The following is a 17,882-nucleotide window of genomic DNA, read 5'->3' as shown; positions in this document are numbered from 1 at the left end:
TCAGTTGTTTAGTCTGAGCATTAAGTGAGATAGACCATAAGTTACAACTTGGTGATGGTGTTTTCATCAAGTTAAGGGAAGAAGGACAGATTTTCACATTGAAGTTTTTTCCATTTGGGTATTTATTTTTGTATTTTTTTTCAAAGTTCATGTTGCACTGTTCAATGTTCAATATTAAAGTGCTTATCTTTAACAAAAAATAGCCTAATAATAAACCAGTGTTTAGTTGCTTTTCATGTCTTCCAAGCCTATGATATTGTAAATTAACTCATTATGACAATAATTTGTTGACACAAAAGAAATGGCAATCACTTTTACCTACAAAGGACACACAGCTAAGTAGTTAGCTTCCTATTAGCAAATTTAATTTTACATTAATTTCCATATTGTGTAAAGGACCAAAAAAAAAAATCCTGCCCTTTTCTGACTTTGAGCCCCTGCCCCTCTATAATCATGTGCACGTCCCTGTGTGCACTGTAAGAGAACGGGAACATACAGTGATAGACAGTTGCGATAGCCAATCAGATCACGAGTTATTGTGAGTAAGGCCTTCTAGATGGCCTCACGTTGAAAGTGACATTTACGCGTCCTGTGATTGGATACTCACCGTGATCGTTAGTGGATGAATTTGAGAACACATAGAGTTGAGAGACAGTTGCGATAGCCAATCAGATCACAAGTTGTTGACAGTAGATGTTGTTACAACTAAAAGTTGTAAACTCTTGTTGTTAAAGTGTGTCATGCTTGTCATTTAATTAACATTGTTACATGTGTATTTGTCGCCATCATGTGGTCAGGGCAGTTAATATATCTTTGAGAAGTGTGTACTTTGAATCAAACTTTATTGACCGGAAGTTCCATAAGCCAAGCAGAGAAAATTACGGTATATGTTTTAATTGCTGATGCGTTATAATTGATTTTTAAATGCGCCAGAAAATAATCAGTTTTGTACACTGTTGATGTGTTTCAATGAACAGTAGGGTGTAAATGTGTTCCTGTATAGTATTTCTCCAGCAATGATCATGTGGTGACATCAATTATGGTATTTTGAGAGGTAATCATTGAAGTCGGAGATCATTGAAGGCCTAGGTGGGAAACGCACGGTCCGCCACTGCTTTCTATTGATGTATGCATTGACCTGATCACTGGCTCTATACACAACCCACGTAGCCTTTCAGGTAACCATGCTCAGTTAAAGGAGAGCATGCAAAGTCAAAATAAATTGTGTGATTAGTCTGCGTATATACATGATTAATGCAATATTTTTTGTGATTAAACACACGAGTTAACATATTATCTTTGACACCACTAGCAGTAAAATGTTACTTTGAATGTTGCCAGTACTGCACAGAAGTGTGAAAGTAAGTTCAAACAACATTTTGGAGTATTGCATAATAACTTCCAGGTTTGTGCTACTTGACGCATTTATGTAACTTTGGAATTTGGAGGTTTTTGACCTCCAAACAAATAAAGATCAAAACATTCTCAGCAAACATTCACTTTTGAACCTTAAAGTGTTTAGAGGTTGTCAGGTTTTTTTGAGTGAAACGTTCTTGATTAATGTGTACAGACATTGATTTGTAACAGCCGCCCGCCGACATTCTTGTGTGCTTTTACCAACAAGGGTCACCAAATAGAAAGTAAAAAAGCTGACATAATGACGGTAGGATGTAAAGCAGACTTTTGGCTCCAAAGTGATTCTCATTCGAGATGGTTTGGCCTCCTCCACTAGTCTAGCAATGCAGTGCACGACCGCTTCAACGAAACCGTGTGCTGCTCTTGTTTCTGTCACTCCTGCATGTGTATCCTTGCACATCCAGCATGAGAATTGTTAATAGCTCTGTCTGCATTGAGGCAGAAACCAAAACAAAGATGTCATCTACTATGGTTAAAAGAAGAAAAAAAAGTGTCACATTTGTGACTCTGGAACCAATCAAAGTCCATCATACAGTTATGCATCCCTGAGTGGAGGTCAATATTCATAGCAACTCTGTGCCAACTGCCTTAAGCAATTTTATCCCCACCAAAAAGGAAAATAACAACAAAGAGATGCTGCACGTACAAACCCCTGGCAAAAAATGATAGAATTATTAGTCTTGTTCGGATGTGCATACAGTTGTTTAATTATGTAGAAAAAACAGATAAGAGACATGACACAAAACTATACCCATTTTACTTTCTGGCTTTACAAAACACTAAAGAAATCAAGAAAATAAACTGTGGTAGTCTGTAACGGTTTCATTTTTATATCAAGCAGAGTGAAATAATTATAGACTCACTCAATTCATTATGGATTTACCCAGTAAATTTTCTTTTCCAAAGCCAACACCTGTATTTGATTGAATCCTCTCATTAGTCTGCAGTGAAAAACAAGTGCTCACACCTTGGAGAGCTGTTGCACCAGGTGGATTGATATGAATCGTGGCTCCAACACGAGATATGTCAATTGAAACGAAGGAGGAGATTATCAAACTTCTTCAAGAAGGTAAAACATCACGCAATGTTGCAAAATATGTAGATTTTTTTTACAGTCAGTTGTGTTTAAAATCTGGACCAAGTACAAAAACTTGGGGAAGATTGTAAGAGCAAAGCATACTGGTAGATCAAGCAAAATATCAAAGCCTCAAGACAGAAAACTTCTTGGTGACGTCCTGATGAGATTTATGAAGACGACTGCCTGAAGAAAACATGCAAATGTTCACTGTCATTGATGATATGGACCTGAATGTCAAGTAATGGCATTAGGGACATAGCTGTCATTACATCTTCAATAAATGCAAATGTTTACAGTACATTGACATTTTGGACACTGCTTATTCCAGCAATCAACAAAATAGGATGAGAGGAAAAAGAGGGCGGGTGTTTCTTTATGTAACGAACACTCTTAAGTCGAAAGACATTGTCTGGTCAACCACTTGTAATTTTGACCATGTTGGTGTTGAAATCTCTCTCATGTCATTCTCTCTGATACGTCTGTATCGACAGCCATCTGCCAAAGTAGATTTCTACGATCAGTTAAAACTTTTCTGTACTCATGTGATTCAAACAAAGAAATTACTATTGTTTGCGATGTCAACATAAATTGGAATGGTAAAAATAACCTGTGTTGCCCTGTTTGTCTCTGCTAATATACATGCTTCAGAGACTGCAAGCTGTTATGAATCACACAGGTGGTGCAGCAAAGTACTACCAGTGGTGTGTTGTCATTTTTTTCATGATACCATCATTTTTTTTGTCAGAACTGAGTGATTCCATATTTTTTTTACTCCTACTGATCTAAATATGAAACTGTTACTAACTACCACCATTTATTTTCGTGATTTATTTTAGTGTTTCTTAAAGACAGAAAGTTGTTATTTGAAATTACTGTAGTTTTGTGCCATGTTTGTTGTCTGATTTCTTTCTGCAAAACCAAACAACTGAATGAGCATCATCCAATACTGGTGATTCCGTAATTTATTTTTGCCAGTGGTTGTAATTAGAATTTCTGCAGCAAACATCCTTTGACGGATGTTCCGTGCATAAATGAAAAGACTTTCCCTGTAAGTCAGGAGAGGTGATTTGTGGGTGAGGATTCTTTTTGGTATGTTTGAGAAGCAGCATTTTTTCATCAGTAAACAGCGTTGCCTCGGGGCAATGGAAATACTTGCAACAGAAGAACCAGTGAAAAAATATGTTTTCAAAATAGAAGAAATGCAAAATAAATGTTTAAAAAATCCTGTTTTTTCCATAATAATAAAACATGTTTCCTTGGACTTTGGTCCAATCATCAGTTTTCATTATCAGTGCCAGACGTTGCTTTATGACCAAATACCAGAAACTTTAATGGTAATGCCTCATTGGAGCTAATGAGCAGATGTCTCTTTTCGAGGGCCAAAAACAACACCTTAAAGCAGAAAAACAAGAGAAAATGCAAGAAAGGATGAGAGGATGGATGATACATCGAATATCTAGAAGACATTGTAGCTCTCTTGCCAACTCACAACATCTGGCATCCCATTTTTCCTGTGGGACTTTGACATCAGCCGAATAGACGACTGATGATTCAACATCGCCTGCACACTTCTGTTTGGTATTATGCTGGTCTGCTTGTTTTATGTATACATCCTCTAATTTTGCATTCTTAGCCAAAACATGCAAAAAAAAAAAAAAAAAAATTATTGCGGTGTTGACTTACTCACATTCTGATGATGGACTTTTTCACATAGTTAATGCAACACGGCTCATTTTCTTGATGCATGTGTGCATTCATGTTACATTGTGAGAGCCAAATGAGCCCCTCAGGTCCGCTGGGCTTGGAGTGAGGCCATCTGTAAAGCAGACAGATCAGTTACACGCTCATTCTTTGGTGCTCGCTTTGCATTTGGCAGCAGAAGCGTTTGTCACGACAGGCCTGGAGGCAGCAGGAATCTCCGAACTTGTAACGTGCAACGACCGCACAGTGCAGCCTCCTCAACATCTAAGAGAGGCTGCCAAATGAACAAAGGCGTGTGGTTTTGGGGTCCTAAAGTGGTCAAACAATGCATTGATGTTGTGAGCATCTTGGGAAGATTTACTGAAGGGATTTGAGATGTTTTCCCTTTTCGGTGCAACCTCAGTGTGTTCAGTTGAGACACAGAATTTCCTTTTGCCAGGCAAACTTCCGTTTTCTTGTAGTGTTTCTCTGATACAGAGAAATTTGCAGAAATTATTTTTTTTGTTTTTGTTTTTAATCCTGCAGTATACTAGGTGATTGCACTTTACAGGATAGATCTACACTAAACCCAGAACAGATTTGCCTATTGCTAAACTTTGCCTTAACACTACATACTTTCAATTCATGGGAACGTTTTACCAACAAAAACATGGTTGTGCCATGGGATCACCTGTATCCCCAATAGTAGCAAACCTTTACATAGAGAACATGGAACAGAGAGCTCTGAGCTCTTTTAAGGGAACAGCACCAAGTCATTGGTACAGATATGTGGATGACACATGGGTGAAAATCAGAAACCAAGAAGTGTAAGCCTTCACCCAGCACATTAACTCAGTGGACAAAAACATCAAGTTCACACATGAGGATGTTGTGGAGTTGAAACTCAGTGTGAATGAAGTGTCCCTGCCCTGGAAGTAAGGAGCTGTCTCCTCCTTAATCTTACTCCTTGGTGAAGTACCAGAAAGAACTACATTTCCCAGAACACCAAGGTCAAGATGGCCACCAATTGGCTGATTCAAGGCAGCTGTTAAGGAATGGTGGTGCTGTCTCATTTCATGCAAGCAAGCAGAGCGGCAAGACGCAAAAATCTACAAGATCCATCTTTAAAAGACTTCCAACACACCAATGGTCGGTGAATATACCCACTTTGCAATATGCTGAAATGCTTATTTGTTAAAACTCACCTTGACATGTTGGTTTACTTACCTGTCTTAAATTGTTTTTAGTTTGAACCACAGCAAATTTACTCCAACCTTGAGCATTGATTGCATCTGGGTATTTTCTTACTGTTTGATAATTAAAAAGCTTGAGTTAATTGAATTGTTAAATAAGCTCAATTTAAAGGGATAAAAAGTCAAAGATTATGGTTCAAAGTTAAAAGTAATAAAGATAAAAGCAAAGTTGAAGGATAAAAATGTTAAAACTTTTGCTTAAAGTTAAGCTAATTATACTTACCTTTATACTTACCTTACTAATTAAGCTACCTTATTAATTAAGCTAATTATACTTACCTTTTACTTACCTTTACTCCGTTTGGTGGATTTACTCAGTTCCATCATGGTAATGAATTTACATGATTGATTACTTAATTGCATGATTAGTTAAATGATTAATTGAGTGAACGATTAAGTAATTAAACGATTGATTGATTAAATTAAATGATCAATTAATTTTGACTTCTTTAAAGTGACTAAAACTACTTTTCTGATTTACTTGTTTCATTTTACTGAAACTGGTTAATTTGACAGTGCATTCACATGCATTTAATCTAAGTGTCTAGAGTCCTTTTGAAAAGTAATGTTAGATAATTTAAAAGTTTAAACAATGGTATTTAAAAGTTTGCAAATTTAACTTTAAAAATAATACCTGTTTGAGTCAGTTGAATTTGAACCTTTTTGTAAATACCTGTACATATATTGTTTTTCCATTGTTAACACTTGTGTTCGAAGGTTAACAACCTGATTGAATGAAGATCAACAGAAAAGAAACCAACAAAGCCAAAAAGTTGGATAAATAAAGTTGATCAATTGGAAATCCGAGTTGTCCTGGTGTCCTTTACGGAGTCAATAAGTGGAACTTGACAGATGTCAAAGATCGTAAGTTGCCTTTTTTGGACTGTGATGTCCACATTGGAGAAAACAGGGGCCTCCATGTCGGGGTTTACCGAAACCCCACACGTACCGATCAATACCTACTGTTTGACTCACATCACCCACTGGAACACAAACTGGGCGTTATCAGAACCCTACAACACAAAGCTGATAATGTTCCTACCAGCCCACAGGCCAAAGAAAAAAAGAGCAGAGGCATTTGAAGGAAGCACTCAAAACTTGGGTTTACCCCAGCTGGTTGTTTGTGAAAAGTGCATCCAGGTCCAGAAATAACAAGAACCGAGTGGATGAGGAGGAAAAAGGTGACAAACGCAAAAATATTGTCATTCTATATGTAACAGGTGTATCTGAGAAACCAACACAACATCCCAGTATACTTCAAACCAGGCAACACCCGAGAGACGAGTGCATCCTAAAGACCGTACACCCCACACCCACAAAAACAATGTGGTGTGTGCTATCTAGTGTAATGATGAATGCACTGATTCATATATAGGGGAAACAAAACAACCACTAAGCCGACGCATGGCACAGCATAGACGGGCAAACTCTTCAGGCCAAGACTCTGCTGTTTACCTGCACCTCAGGGAAAAACAGCACTCCTTTGAGAACAAAAATGTACAGATTCTGGACAAGGGAGGACGGATGGTACGAAAGAGCAGTGAGGGAAGCCATCTATGTCAAGATTGAAAAATCATCCCTGACCAGAGGAGGTGGTCTGCGACACCACCTGTCTCCCACATTCAACACTGTCCTTTCAACCATTCCTTAAAGACTCTGCAATTTAGCCTCCAACAAATAACAGAAGGTGACCAGTATGCCATTTGTGCCCTTTGTTTACAAATTAATGGAATACTTAAGCACGAGATTCCGACTATTTTGGACTGGTAGTAGTCGATCCACAGCGATCGTTCTGCCACACAATACCTCAATGCTAACGAGGGGAAATTACACTTCAACGACCTCCGTTGGCTTTGACAGTAGGATTATTCATTTGCATCAAAACAGTTGTTCTTCTCATTACGATAGAGCAAAACCATCCTTGCCCAGGCACACCCTCCTGGTTTTGGAATATAAACATTTAGGGTTTTGGCACCAGCTGCTAGACTAAATCTGACCAATCTAAGTTTGTGAGCACAAACTAATGAAGCCTACTCGAAAGAGAGACAAAACGTCTTCCAGGACAAACCAAACAGTTCGGTTGCGATTCATTAAATGCCTTGAGATTAAAATGACCTGCAGGAATGAGAACATTAATTTTGACATACCTGCAGTATATTGTGATTGCAGGATTTTAGCAGTATTTCCCTGTTGCAACTGTTATAGTGTTTTTTGGTTTTAGATTATTTCTGTGTTTGGGCTATTTGGACATTGCTGTGCGTTTGTCTCTGTCGGCCACAGTAAAAATATCTTCATTAAATATTTGTTTTTAAACTGTACAGGCATGTTTAAAAAAAAAAAAATGGCAGTGTTTCTAAACCATAGGGCCGGGCCCATTGTTGGGACGCAAAAGATATCTGTTTCTTAGCAGTGGTCGGTAGGGGCCGCAGCAGTACTCAGTTGTAATACTCTTCTCCCCCACTTGTGGCAGTCATAAAAATACCAAACAAACAGAAAAGTTCTGGAGCTAAAGTCATAGATCAGTTTCAAAAATTATGACTAAAGGGGTGAAGTTGTGTTTTCATTTGCACTTAAATTTTATTTACAGTTTATCTTGTAATTTGTGTAATTTATTTGTCATCTGGTTCTTTGAGTCCCTTCTTTTGCAGTATGTTTGATTAGTATTTTTTATTTGTAATCAGCCAGACCTACGTCTTGATAATAAGCTTTGTGATTAACACACTTTCATATCATTTGACAAAGGTGTAAAATGTAAGCAGGTTAGATATAATTATGGAATAGGATTGAAATCCAGAATAAGATTACTGTGATTTAGGGCTATATAAATAAACATTGATTGATTGATTGACTAATTCAGTGTTAATATTTCAGTGGGCCCTGGGTGCCTCTATAGTGGAAAAGTTGTGCCTCGAAGTCAGAAAGGTTAAGAACCCCTGTTTTAAGGGACATTTTATCATTCCTAACATGTAAAATCAGGAAGTTGAAAACTTTCAAGGTGTTAACAGTACATAACTGTCTGAAAAATAAATAGGCGACACGTTGTTGGCAGGGCCAGCCAACCCAATTGTCTTCAAGCCTACCGGTGTGGTAATTTTTCATTAATTTTTAGCCATTTTTAATTGCTCATATCATATCCAGGGGGTGTCAAACTGATTTTATGACCGCCCTCAAAGGGCAGCTTGTAACTGCGAAACATGCATCATACAACCATATAAATGTAGAGTATAACTGCCTAATGATATTAAACAACTTCCCCTTCATTTAAATATTATCATTGTTTAGTGAAGTGAATTATATTTATATAATGCTTTTTCTCTCAACACAAATAGAGCTTTATATAGTGAAACCCACAACCTACATTTAAACCTGTGTGGGTGGCACTGGGACCAAGGGTAAGGTGTCTTGCCCAAGGAGACAACAGCAGTTACTAGGATGGCGGAAGCTGAAATCGAAACTGAAACCCTTAAGTTGCTGGCACGGCCGCTCTACCAACTGAGCCACGTCGGCCCAACAAACTGATGCAAACTGATTGCATCAAAGTCAAGGTGACAAGCAGATATTAAAGTTGACCTATTGTATAATTTATTTCAATAAAGGTGTGGGGAAGCGGGGCCGGCGGACCGGCAGCGAGGCGGGTCCCGCGGAGACCGCCTCCGAGATAGCGGCGAGGAGGCGTGGCTGGCAGTCCAACAGGGAGGCAGGGCACACCGGAGCCCACGCCAAGATGGCGGCGAGGAGGCGGGGACGGCGAGCAAGCGGCGAGGCGGTGCTCGCCGAGATCGACGCCGCAATTGTTACCAGGTGCGGGAATCGCACATCTGGTCACATTCAGCGAATCTCCTCGCAAGGTGTAAAAGGACGGCAGCCGAGAACGACGGGGCAGAAGGAGTTGGAGGACAAGCAGCAAGACACGCAGCTGAGCGCGAAGCGGATGCTGAGCGCAAGAGAGAGAGAGAGAAGACAGACACAATGAGAAGCGGATGCGGAGCGAGAGCGCAAGAGAGCCAGAGGCAGACGACGACGCACGCAGCTGAAGAGCTGGAGCGAAGCGGAGCTCAAATGCGACGCGAAGCAGGAAGACGCAGCTTTATTTGAAAAATAAATGAAAGTCAAACCTGCGCAACATGTCCTTCCTTGATGGTCCTGCGAACCCGCACCACGGCTTGAGTCTGTCACATTTTGTTGCTTGTCCTCCAACTCCTTCTGCCCCGTCGTTCTCGGCTGCCGTCCTTTTACACCTTGCGAGGAGATTCGCTGATTGCGACCAGGTGCGCGATGCCCGCACCTGGTAACCAGGTGCACCCCCTCGCCGCTTGCTCGCCGTCCCCGCCTCCTCGCCGCCATCTTGGAGCGGGCTCCGGTGTGCCCTGCCTCCCTGTTGGACTGCCGGCCACGCCTCCTCGCCGCCATCTCGGAGGCGGTCCCAGCGGGACCCGCCTCGCTGCCGGTCCGCCGGCCCCGCCTCCCCACAAAGGGTTACAATGACCCTGACAAAGTTAAATAGCTTGCTGCATCATGTAATGGCACAATATTACATATTCTGTCAAAATTGAAATACATTTAGCAAGAAAGATGAAATGTCTTACTATTTCCAAACGGTCGCAGGCCACATAAAATGATGCCATATGTGGCCCCCGAGCCTTGAGTTTAACATCTGTGGTTTATACTGTATCAAACCTGACTTGAATTAGATACATGTATTGGAAAAAATTAAACCAAATGGTAAAACCATGTTCAATAATTTAACAGAATAAAATAACTGTTTTGTGTCTTTTTTAGTGGTCGTCATCATGCAAGATTGAACCCCCCGCTGTCTGCTACAAAAGACAAAGATGTTGTCCCTTTACAGCACCAGGAATTGACAAGACGTGCTGATCAATTTTGCCATTATTTTCTCTCACTGGTGACAAAGTAGGAAAGGCCTGGACTATAAAGCGCACTTATAAGCCCCACCCAATTTTTTTTTGTACATACATATATATTGGCTGTACAAGTCTTCATTCACAAATGTAACAATAGACAGTGACTGTAACACGGCATGCAGTAACCTACCAGAGAGGTCATTTAGTGTGGCTTTCTTCCTTCAAGTTTTACCTTTAAGAGATTTAAGTGTTGAGGTTCCACTTGTACCTTGTCAGTTCATCCATCCATCTATCCATCCATGTTTTACCGCTTGTCCCTCTCGAGTCGCGGGGGTGGCTGTAGCCTATTGCAGCTGTATTCGGGCGGAAGGCGGGGTACACCCTGGACAAGTAGCCACCTCATCGCAGGACCAACACAGATAGACAGACAACATTCACACTCACATTCACACACTAGGGCCAATTTAGTGTCCAATCAACCTATCCCCAGGTGCATGTCTTTGGAGGTGGGAGGAAGTCGGAGTACCCGGATGGAACCCACGCAGTCAAAGGGAGAACATGCAAACTCCACACAGAAAGACCCCGAGCCCTAGTCAGTTCATGGTACAATAATTTCGAAGAACATAATTGTATTCCTTCGATTAAATGCTAAAACAATAAAAAAAATTAATTTCAGTGAAATGTAAAAGTAAGAACATAACAACTTGTATATAGTAAAGAGCCTTGAAAATAATGTGACATCTGTCACAATTGACCTTAGTTGAGTTAGGACCCAACGCAGAGACGAAATAAATAAAAATAATAAGAAAAAGTATCGATCCGTTGTGGTGAAGAAGGAGCTGAGCCGGAAGGCAAAGCTCTCAATTTATCGGTCGATCTACGTTCCCATCCTCACCTATGGTTATGAGTTTTGGGTTATGACCGAAAGGACAAGATCACGGGTACAAGCGGCCGAAATGAGTTTCCTCCGCCAGGTGGCGGGGCTCTCCCTTAGAGATAGGGTGAGAAGCTCTGCCATCCGGGGTGAGCTCAAAGTATAGTCGCTGCTCCTCCACATCGAGAGGAGCCAGATGAGGTGGTTCGGGCATCTGATCAGGATGCCACCCGAAGGCCTCCCTAAGGAGGTGTTTAGGGCACGTCTGACCGGTAGGAGGCCACGGGGGAAGACCCAGGACACGTTGGGAAGACTATGTCTCCCGGCTGGCCTGGGAACGCCTCGGGATCCCCCGGGAAGAGCTGGACGAAGTGGCTGGGGAGAGGACTTCCCTGCTAAGGCTGCTGCCCCCGCGACCCGACCTCGGATAAGCGGTAGAAGACATTTCTTGTGCGGCCCGGTACCAATCGATCCAAGGACCGGTACCGGGCCGCGGCCCGGTGGTTGGGGACCACTGGACTAGAGAGCTAAGTAGTCAGGTAGGAAATGGGTATCAGGTGTGCGCGAACGTGGCTCCGCCCCGTAGCCCGACACAAAGTAGACAGGCGGCAGCAGAGCTGCCAGATCATGAGGACATCTTCCATTATAAATCAGTCTCCATTCAGAACCTCTCATGTATGATAATTCATTGTTAGTCTTGGTAAAGACTTCACTATAAGCATGTCCGGTTATTTTATTTACATTCTTGTATGAAACTGATCCCCTCTTTTAGAATGCTAAGATGAAGGGGAACTCTCATCGCTTGACTTTAAAAATGTTAACTCTTCTCTAAACACACCACAAAGGTCTACCTTGCATAAACTATGTTTATCTTTTTCATTCCTTGTAAAGGAGCTTTTATTGGGTTTCTGGTCTATCCCCTAAACACCAGTGGTGTGTCGTCAGGGCCAGCAAGGCCTTCTCTGCTGGTCTAACATAACCAGAAATCATGATCATAATTAAAGATCAAATATTTTTTTCATGTACTTTCCCTAAATATCTAAAAGTATTCATATTCTCTTCATGTCATATTATGCTCGTTCCAATGCTGTTGCTTTTAGTTTTAGTTTGTATCCAATCAGAATTCAGCTAGCTTATGTTGCCATGCTGTACCAAATCTGCCCGAAGCCTTCAGAATCAACAATGCAGGCGTCCGTGCACTGTAAGTGAACGGGAACATACAGTGATAGACAGTTGCGATAGCCAATCAGATTAGTAAGGCCTTCTAGATGGCCTCACGTTGAACGTGACATTTATGCGTCCTGTGATTGGATACTCACCGGGACCGCTAGAGGATGAATTTGAGAACACAGAGTTGAGAGACAGTTGCGATAGCCAATCAGATCACAAGTTGTTGACTGTAGCCTATCTAAGTAGCCTGATGTTAACGAGACTGTGATTGGATACTCACTTGTCATTCCAAAGTAAGTATCCAATCACAAGTTTGAATTTAGCAGGAAGCAGGAAGTGTTGCACCGTAGCCAGACCGGGATAGCAGAGAAGATCAAAATGTTGATTAGGTGGCAGATATACTGTATATTTGCAAGGCCATTTTCAGAAGGATATTTAAAGAGAAACTACATCTTGTGAGACGATAGCGGCCAACCCCGGAAGCTAGCTCAGCTGTTCTGGCGATGAAATGAGGAACGGCGTCGAATAGGTCCTACTAATTGTAAGTTCTAATATTTAATTTTTCCACTTTTGATATGTTTTTTTCAATTTTAATTTTGACAGTACCACGTAAGATATGTTTTAATTGCTGATGTGTTTTAATTGATTTTTAAATGCGCCAGAAAATAACCCGTTTTGTACACTGTTGATGTGTTTCAATGACCAGTAGTGCGTAAATGTGTTTCTATATAGCATTTCTCCAACAATGGTCATGTGGTGACATCAATTATGGTATTTTGAGAGGTAATCTTTGAAGTCGGACCTCACTGAAGGCCTAGGTGGGAAACACACAGCCCGCCACTGCTAAACACATATGGTTGTTATTGGTGTGCTTCAGTAGAGGCGGGGGGTTCGACCCGAATATCAATATTATCAATATACTGTATATAGGGCCTGATCGACTAAATGTTGGAGTGTATTAAAACAAGTGCAAACTTGATAGCACACGCAAAGCTGATCTACTGAGCTCGTACGCAGAGAATTGTCTCTTAAATGAGCAAATTAGCAAGCTGAGTTAATTTAGCATGTTTGTCTTCATGTATACGCACAATACATTATATGCTGATTATCAAAACGCCCACAACACTTGGAGGAGGAGATGCAATAATCATTTAGTGCTCGCAGTGACACTGTTCTGCCGCTGCTGTTTTGCGCCTGTATTAGCACGGTAGAAGTGTTTGCGTAAACGAGCAGAGTTCACACAAATGGCTGTGAGAAAAGAGGATATCATGCTGCAAAGATTATTCAGCAATACAAGTTTAGAATTTTATAGCTGCTGGATGACATAAGGGGCTGATTAAAACAAATGTAATTGTTTTGTTTGTTGTTGTTTTTTTAAAGCTTGTGTTTTGTTCATATAGTATCTAATATGTGAAAAGACAACACCGGCGCCTACCAGAGTGCACCTTCGTTGTGCTAAAAATGGGTTTTGGTGTCCTGATTGCACTTCTATATCACCCAAAAAAGGTGATTCACACTATATTTGTCTGCATATTCCATATTCCACAACAGAATAAAACAGCACAGGTTGGACTGTTGGAGCATACGATGTCATGAGTGTGGAGTGTCTCCATGGTGACAACCATATAGTACGTGTAAAAACCTCATTTAAATAGGGTTGTGTGCACCACTTTTGCAGTTGTTATCAATTGCACATTTTTAGACACTGTTCTTCTTCTCTGGAATATTTCTTCATCCACTGTAAGCCCTTTTACTCACCGCGTGAGATTGTTTCATTCATTCTCGTGGCTGTTTACATCCCGCCCGGCGCGGACGTGCGTGACGCTCAGCGCGCGCTCGCAGGACAGATCTTACATGTGGAACGGTCTTTTCCTGACTCTCTTGTTATCGTGCTTGGTGACTTTAACAAGGGAAATTTGAGCCAGGAATTACCAAAGTATAGACAGCTTATTAAATGTCCGACCAGAGAGGAGAACACGCTGGATCACTGCTACACTACACTGAGCAAGGCTTTTCATGCAGTCCCGCGCGCTGCTCTTGGACTATCAGATCACGTGATGGTGCACTTAATCCCTTCATACAGACAGAGACTGAAACTGGCTAAACCTGTTATGAGGAACATTAATTGTTTCACCGCCGAGTCTGTGGACGAGTTGCGTGCTTGTTGGGAAACGACAGACTGGGAGGCAATTGGAGCGGCCACGAACAATCTGGACGAGTATACGGACACTGTGACCTCATACATACAGTTCAATGAGGCGCGCATCATTCCAACGTGCACCAGGGTTTGTTATAACAACGACAAGCCCTGGTTCACACCCAAGCTCCGACAGCTGCGCAAGAAGAAGGAGGCTGCGTGGAGAAGCGGGGACCGAAGTACATACAGAGAAGCGAAGTACCACTTCACCAGGGAAGTGGAGAAAGATAAATCTGTGTACTCTAACCGTCTACAGGAACAGTTCCGCTCCAATGATTCTGCGGCAGTTTGGAGAGGTCTAAGGGCCCTTACGAACTATAAGCCCAAAACCCCCCAGGCCCTGAATGACCGGACTCTCGCTCAGGGCCTCAACACACATTACTGTCGTCATGAACGGCCTTCAGCTCATCAAAGCCATGCTCCCCCCACCATCACCCTCCCCACCAATGCCAGCACATCATTAAAGGAGTTAAAGGACTCAAAGGACTCCAATGACATCACAGGACTCCAAAAACATCATAAGACTGTAAAGACCCTCTCCATCAAAGAAGAGGATGTACGCCGGCAGTTCTTGAAGCTGAATACGCGGAAGGCCCCCGGGCCGGATGGTGTCTCCCCCTCCACTCTCAGACACTGTGCGGACCAGCTGGCTCCTGTCTTCACTGACATTTTTAACACCTCTCTGGAGCTATGCCGCGTGCCGTCCTGCTTTAAGACCTCTACCATTGTCCCTGTCCCCAAGAAAGCACGGATCACAGGACTAAATGACTACAGGCCGGTCGCGCTGACGTCTGTGGTCATGAAGTCCTTTGAGCGCTTGGTCCTGCCCCACCTCAAGGACATCACCGCCCCCCTCCTGGACCCACTGCAGTTCGCCTACAGAGCCAACAGGTCTGTGGATGATGCAGTGAACCTGGCCCTCCACTTCATCCTGGAGCATCTGGACTCCCCAGGAACCTACGCTAGGATCCTGTTTGTGGACTTCAGCTCTGCCTTCAACACCATCCTCCCTGGACTGCTACGAGACAAGCTCTACCAGCTCAGCGTGCCCGACTCCCTCTGCAGTTGGCTTAATGACTTCCTGACAGACCGAAGACAGCACGTACGGCTGGGGCAGATTGTCTCGGACAGTCGAACCACAAACACTGGTACTCCTCAGGGCTGTGTACTCTACCCCTGGCTCTTCTCCCTGTATACAAACTGCTGCACCTCCAGTCACCAATCCGTAAAACTGCTCAAGTTTGCGGATGACACCACCCTCATCGGGCTCATCTCGAATGGCGATGAGTCCGCCTACAGGAGAGAGGTGGACCGGCTGACGTCCTGGTGCAGCCTCAACAACCTGGAGCTGAACGCCCAGAAAACAGTGGAGATGATCATGGACTTCAGGAAAGTCACAGCCCCACCATCCCCCCTCACCCTGATTGACTCTCCCACCCCCGTCCCCATTGTGGACTCCTTCCGTTTCTTGGGCACCACCATCACCCAGGACCTCAAGTGGGAGCTGACCATCAGCTCCCTCATCAAGAAGGCCCAGCAGAGGATGTACTTCCTGCGGCAGCTGAGGAAACTTAAGGTGCCGACAGAGATGCTGGTGCAGTTTTACTCAGCCATCATAGAGTCCATCCTGACCTCCTCCATCACAGTGTGGTTCCCCGGCGCCACAGTCCAGGATAAAAATAGACTGCAGCGCATCGTACGTGCTGCTGAGAAGGTGATTGGCTGCAAGCTCCCATCCCTCCAGGACTTGTTCTCCTCCAGTACCAGGAGGCGTGTGGGTCGGATCACAGCTGACTCTTCTCACCCTGGACACACACTATTCTCCCCTCTCCCCTCAGGCAGGAGACTACGCTCCATCCAGACCCACACCTCCCGCCACCTGAACAGTTTTTTCCCCTCGGCCATCAGGCAAATGAACAATAACTCCTAACAGCAGCTCCTTGAATTCCTTGAATCCCTTCTAAGTCTATCTGATAGCTCAGTCACAGCTCTTTTTATACCAAATATGTGTTATATGTGTTTTATGTCGCACGTTTGCACCAAGAAAAATTCCTAGTTTGTGAACCCGTTCTCAAACAATGGCAATAAAACGATTCTGATTCTGATTCTGATTCTGACATTGTTTTTATTTTGCACACACTTTTTACAACTTGTTATTTGGATCTTAGTAGAGCAGGTTCCTATTATCGGTGTCTAATCGATACAATACTTACATGATGATGATGTATTTTTATAGTTCTTTTTTGTGTTTATTTACACAAATATTTGTGTGTTTATTATGTTGTTGAAAGGGTTTTGGCGGCAAAACCCAAATGATTTGAATGAGAATCAATCATGGTTTTTGCTTTTGTTTACTTAATTTGTTTGATTTTGCTCAAATAGTTGCACATAATCAAAGGAAATTATTGTTTTATTTGGTTGATATTGGATCATTGTTTTTAATTGTTGTATTAAACAATTGTTCACAAATACATGTGTTGATGGCCAGACACTAATGTGCCCAAAAATGGAGCAAAATGTATTTGGTTGTATTTAAATAGGCTTAAAATGTATTTGAGATAAGTTTCTGTTTTCTACACTGTGTCACTGCATTGAATTTTCCATATTAAAGGTTAAACTAAAAAAGTTACAATATCGTGCAGTTTGTTTATTCCAGGATTTAGATTAACAAGGTAAAACTAACATATGGCATAGGCTCATAACATGCAACTCCAAATATTTCAAGCCTTCTTTGGATATAATTTTGATGATTATGGCTTACAGTTTATGAAAACTTTGAATTGAAAGTCTCATACAATGTTGGGTCTTTGGGGCTTGAGGTGTCTCACACTTTGCATGTAATGAGTATATATCACATATTAGTTTAACTCACCTTAATGTGTGTTCCTAAATTTGTGTTGAACGTCTTAGATGAAGAGAGCAGTTATGATTTTAGTACACAGAGTAAACAACTAAAAATTAAGGTTTTGGGCATTGTTTTCTTTCAACGTATATATTTGTCCAAATATGGCCATGGACACGCATTATTGTGGGTTTCCTGCACACCGTCTTCATCACTAAAGGAAAAAACTATTCTGCGGGGGAGAATTCCTCTGCCATTTTCAAGTATGTGGTTTTTTTGGAGTGGTCAGCTTGAAGCGTCCCTCTGTCTCTGACTCCCTCGTCGTCATGTGATCATTCAAAAAATAGCTAAGCTACCACCAAGCTACTGGAAAATGTAGTTAAGCTATGTAGCTTAGCTACATGTAGCTTTTTACTGCCCATCACTGCAAACATGTAGGTTATTTACACTAGAGTGAATTGAATTTAATTTAATTCAATTGAATTTAATTTAAACTTTTATTAGTAGATT

General features: G+C 42.0%; 1 protein-coding gene across 1 annotated transcript in view; it reads left to right on the top strand.

Annotated features, from left to right (window-relative positions):
- The first annotated feature begins 12,854 nt into the window (after nt 1–12,854).
- LOC133650487 (serine/threonine-protein kinase 36-like) overlaps nt 12,855–17,882 on the top strand; it is a 73,410-nt gene continuing 68,382 nt past the window's right edge. The window contains exon 1 of the mRNA XM_062047790.1: nt 12,855–12,874. The gene's annotated coding sequence lies outside the window, so the exon portion shown is untranslated. The remainder of the gene's footprint in view (nt 12,875–17,882) is intronic.

The sequence above is a fragment of the Entelurus aequoreus genome, linkage group LG05 (assembly GCF_033978785.1).
Source record: "Entelurus aequoreus isolate RoL-2023_Sb linkage group LG05, RoL_Eaeq_v1.1, whole genome shotgun sequence".
Classification (NCBI taxonomy): Eukaryota; Metazoa; Chordata; class Actinopteri; order Syngnathiformes; family Syngnathidae; genus Entelurus; species Entelurus aequoreus.
This window is presented reverse-complemented; position numbering and strand designations above follow the sequence as displayed.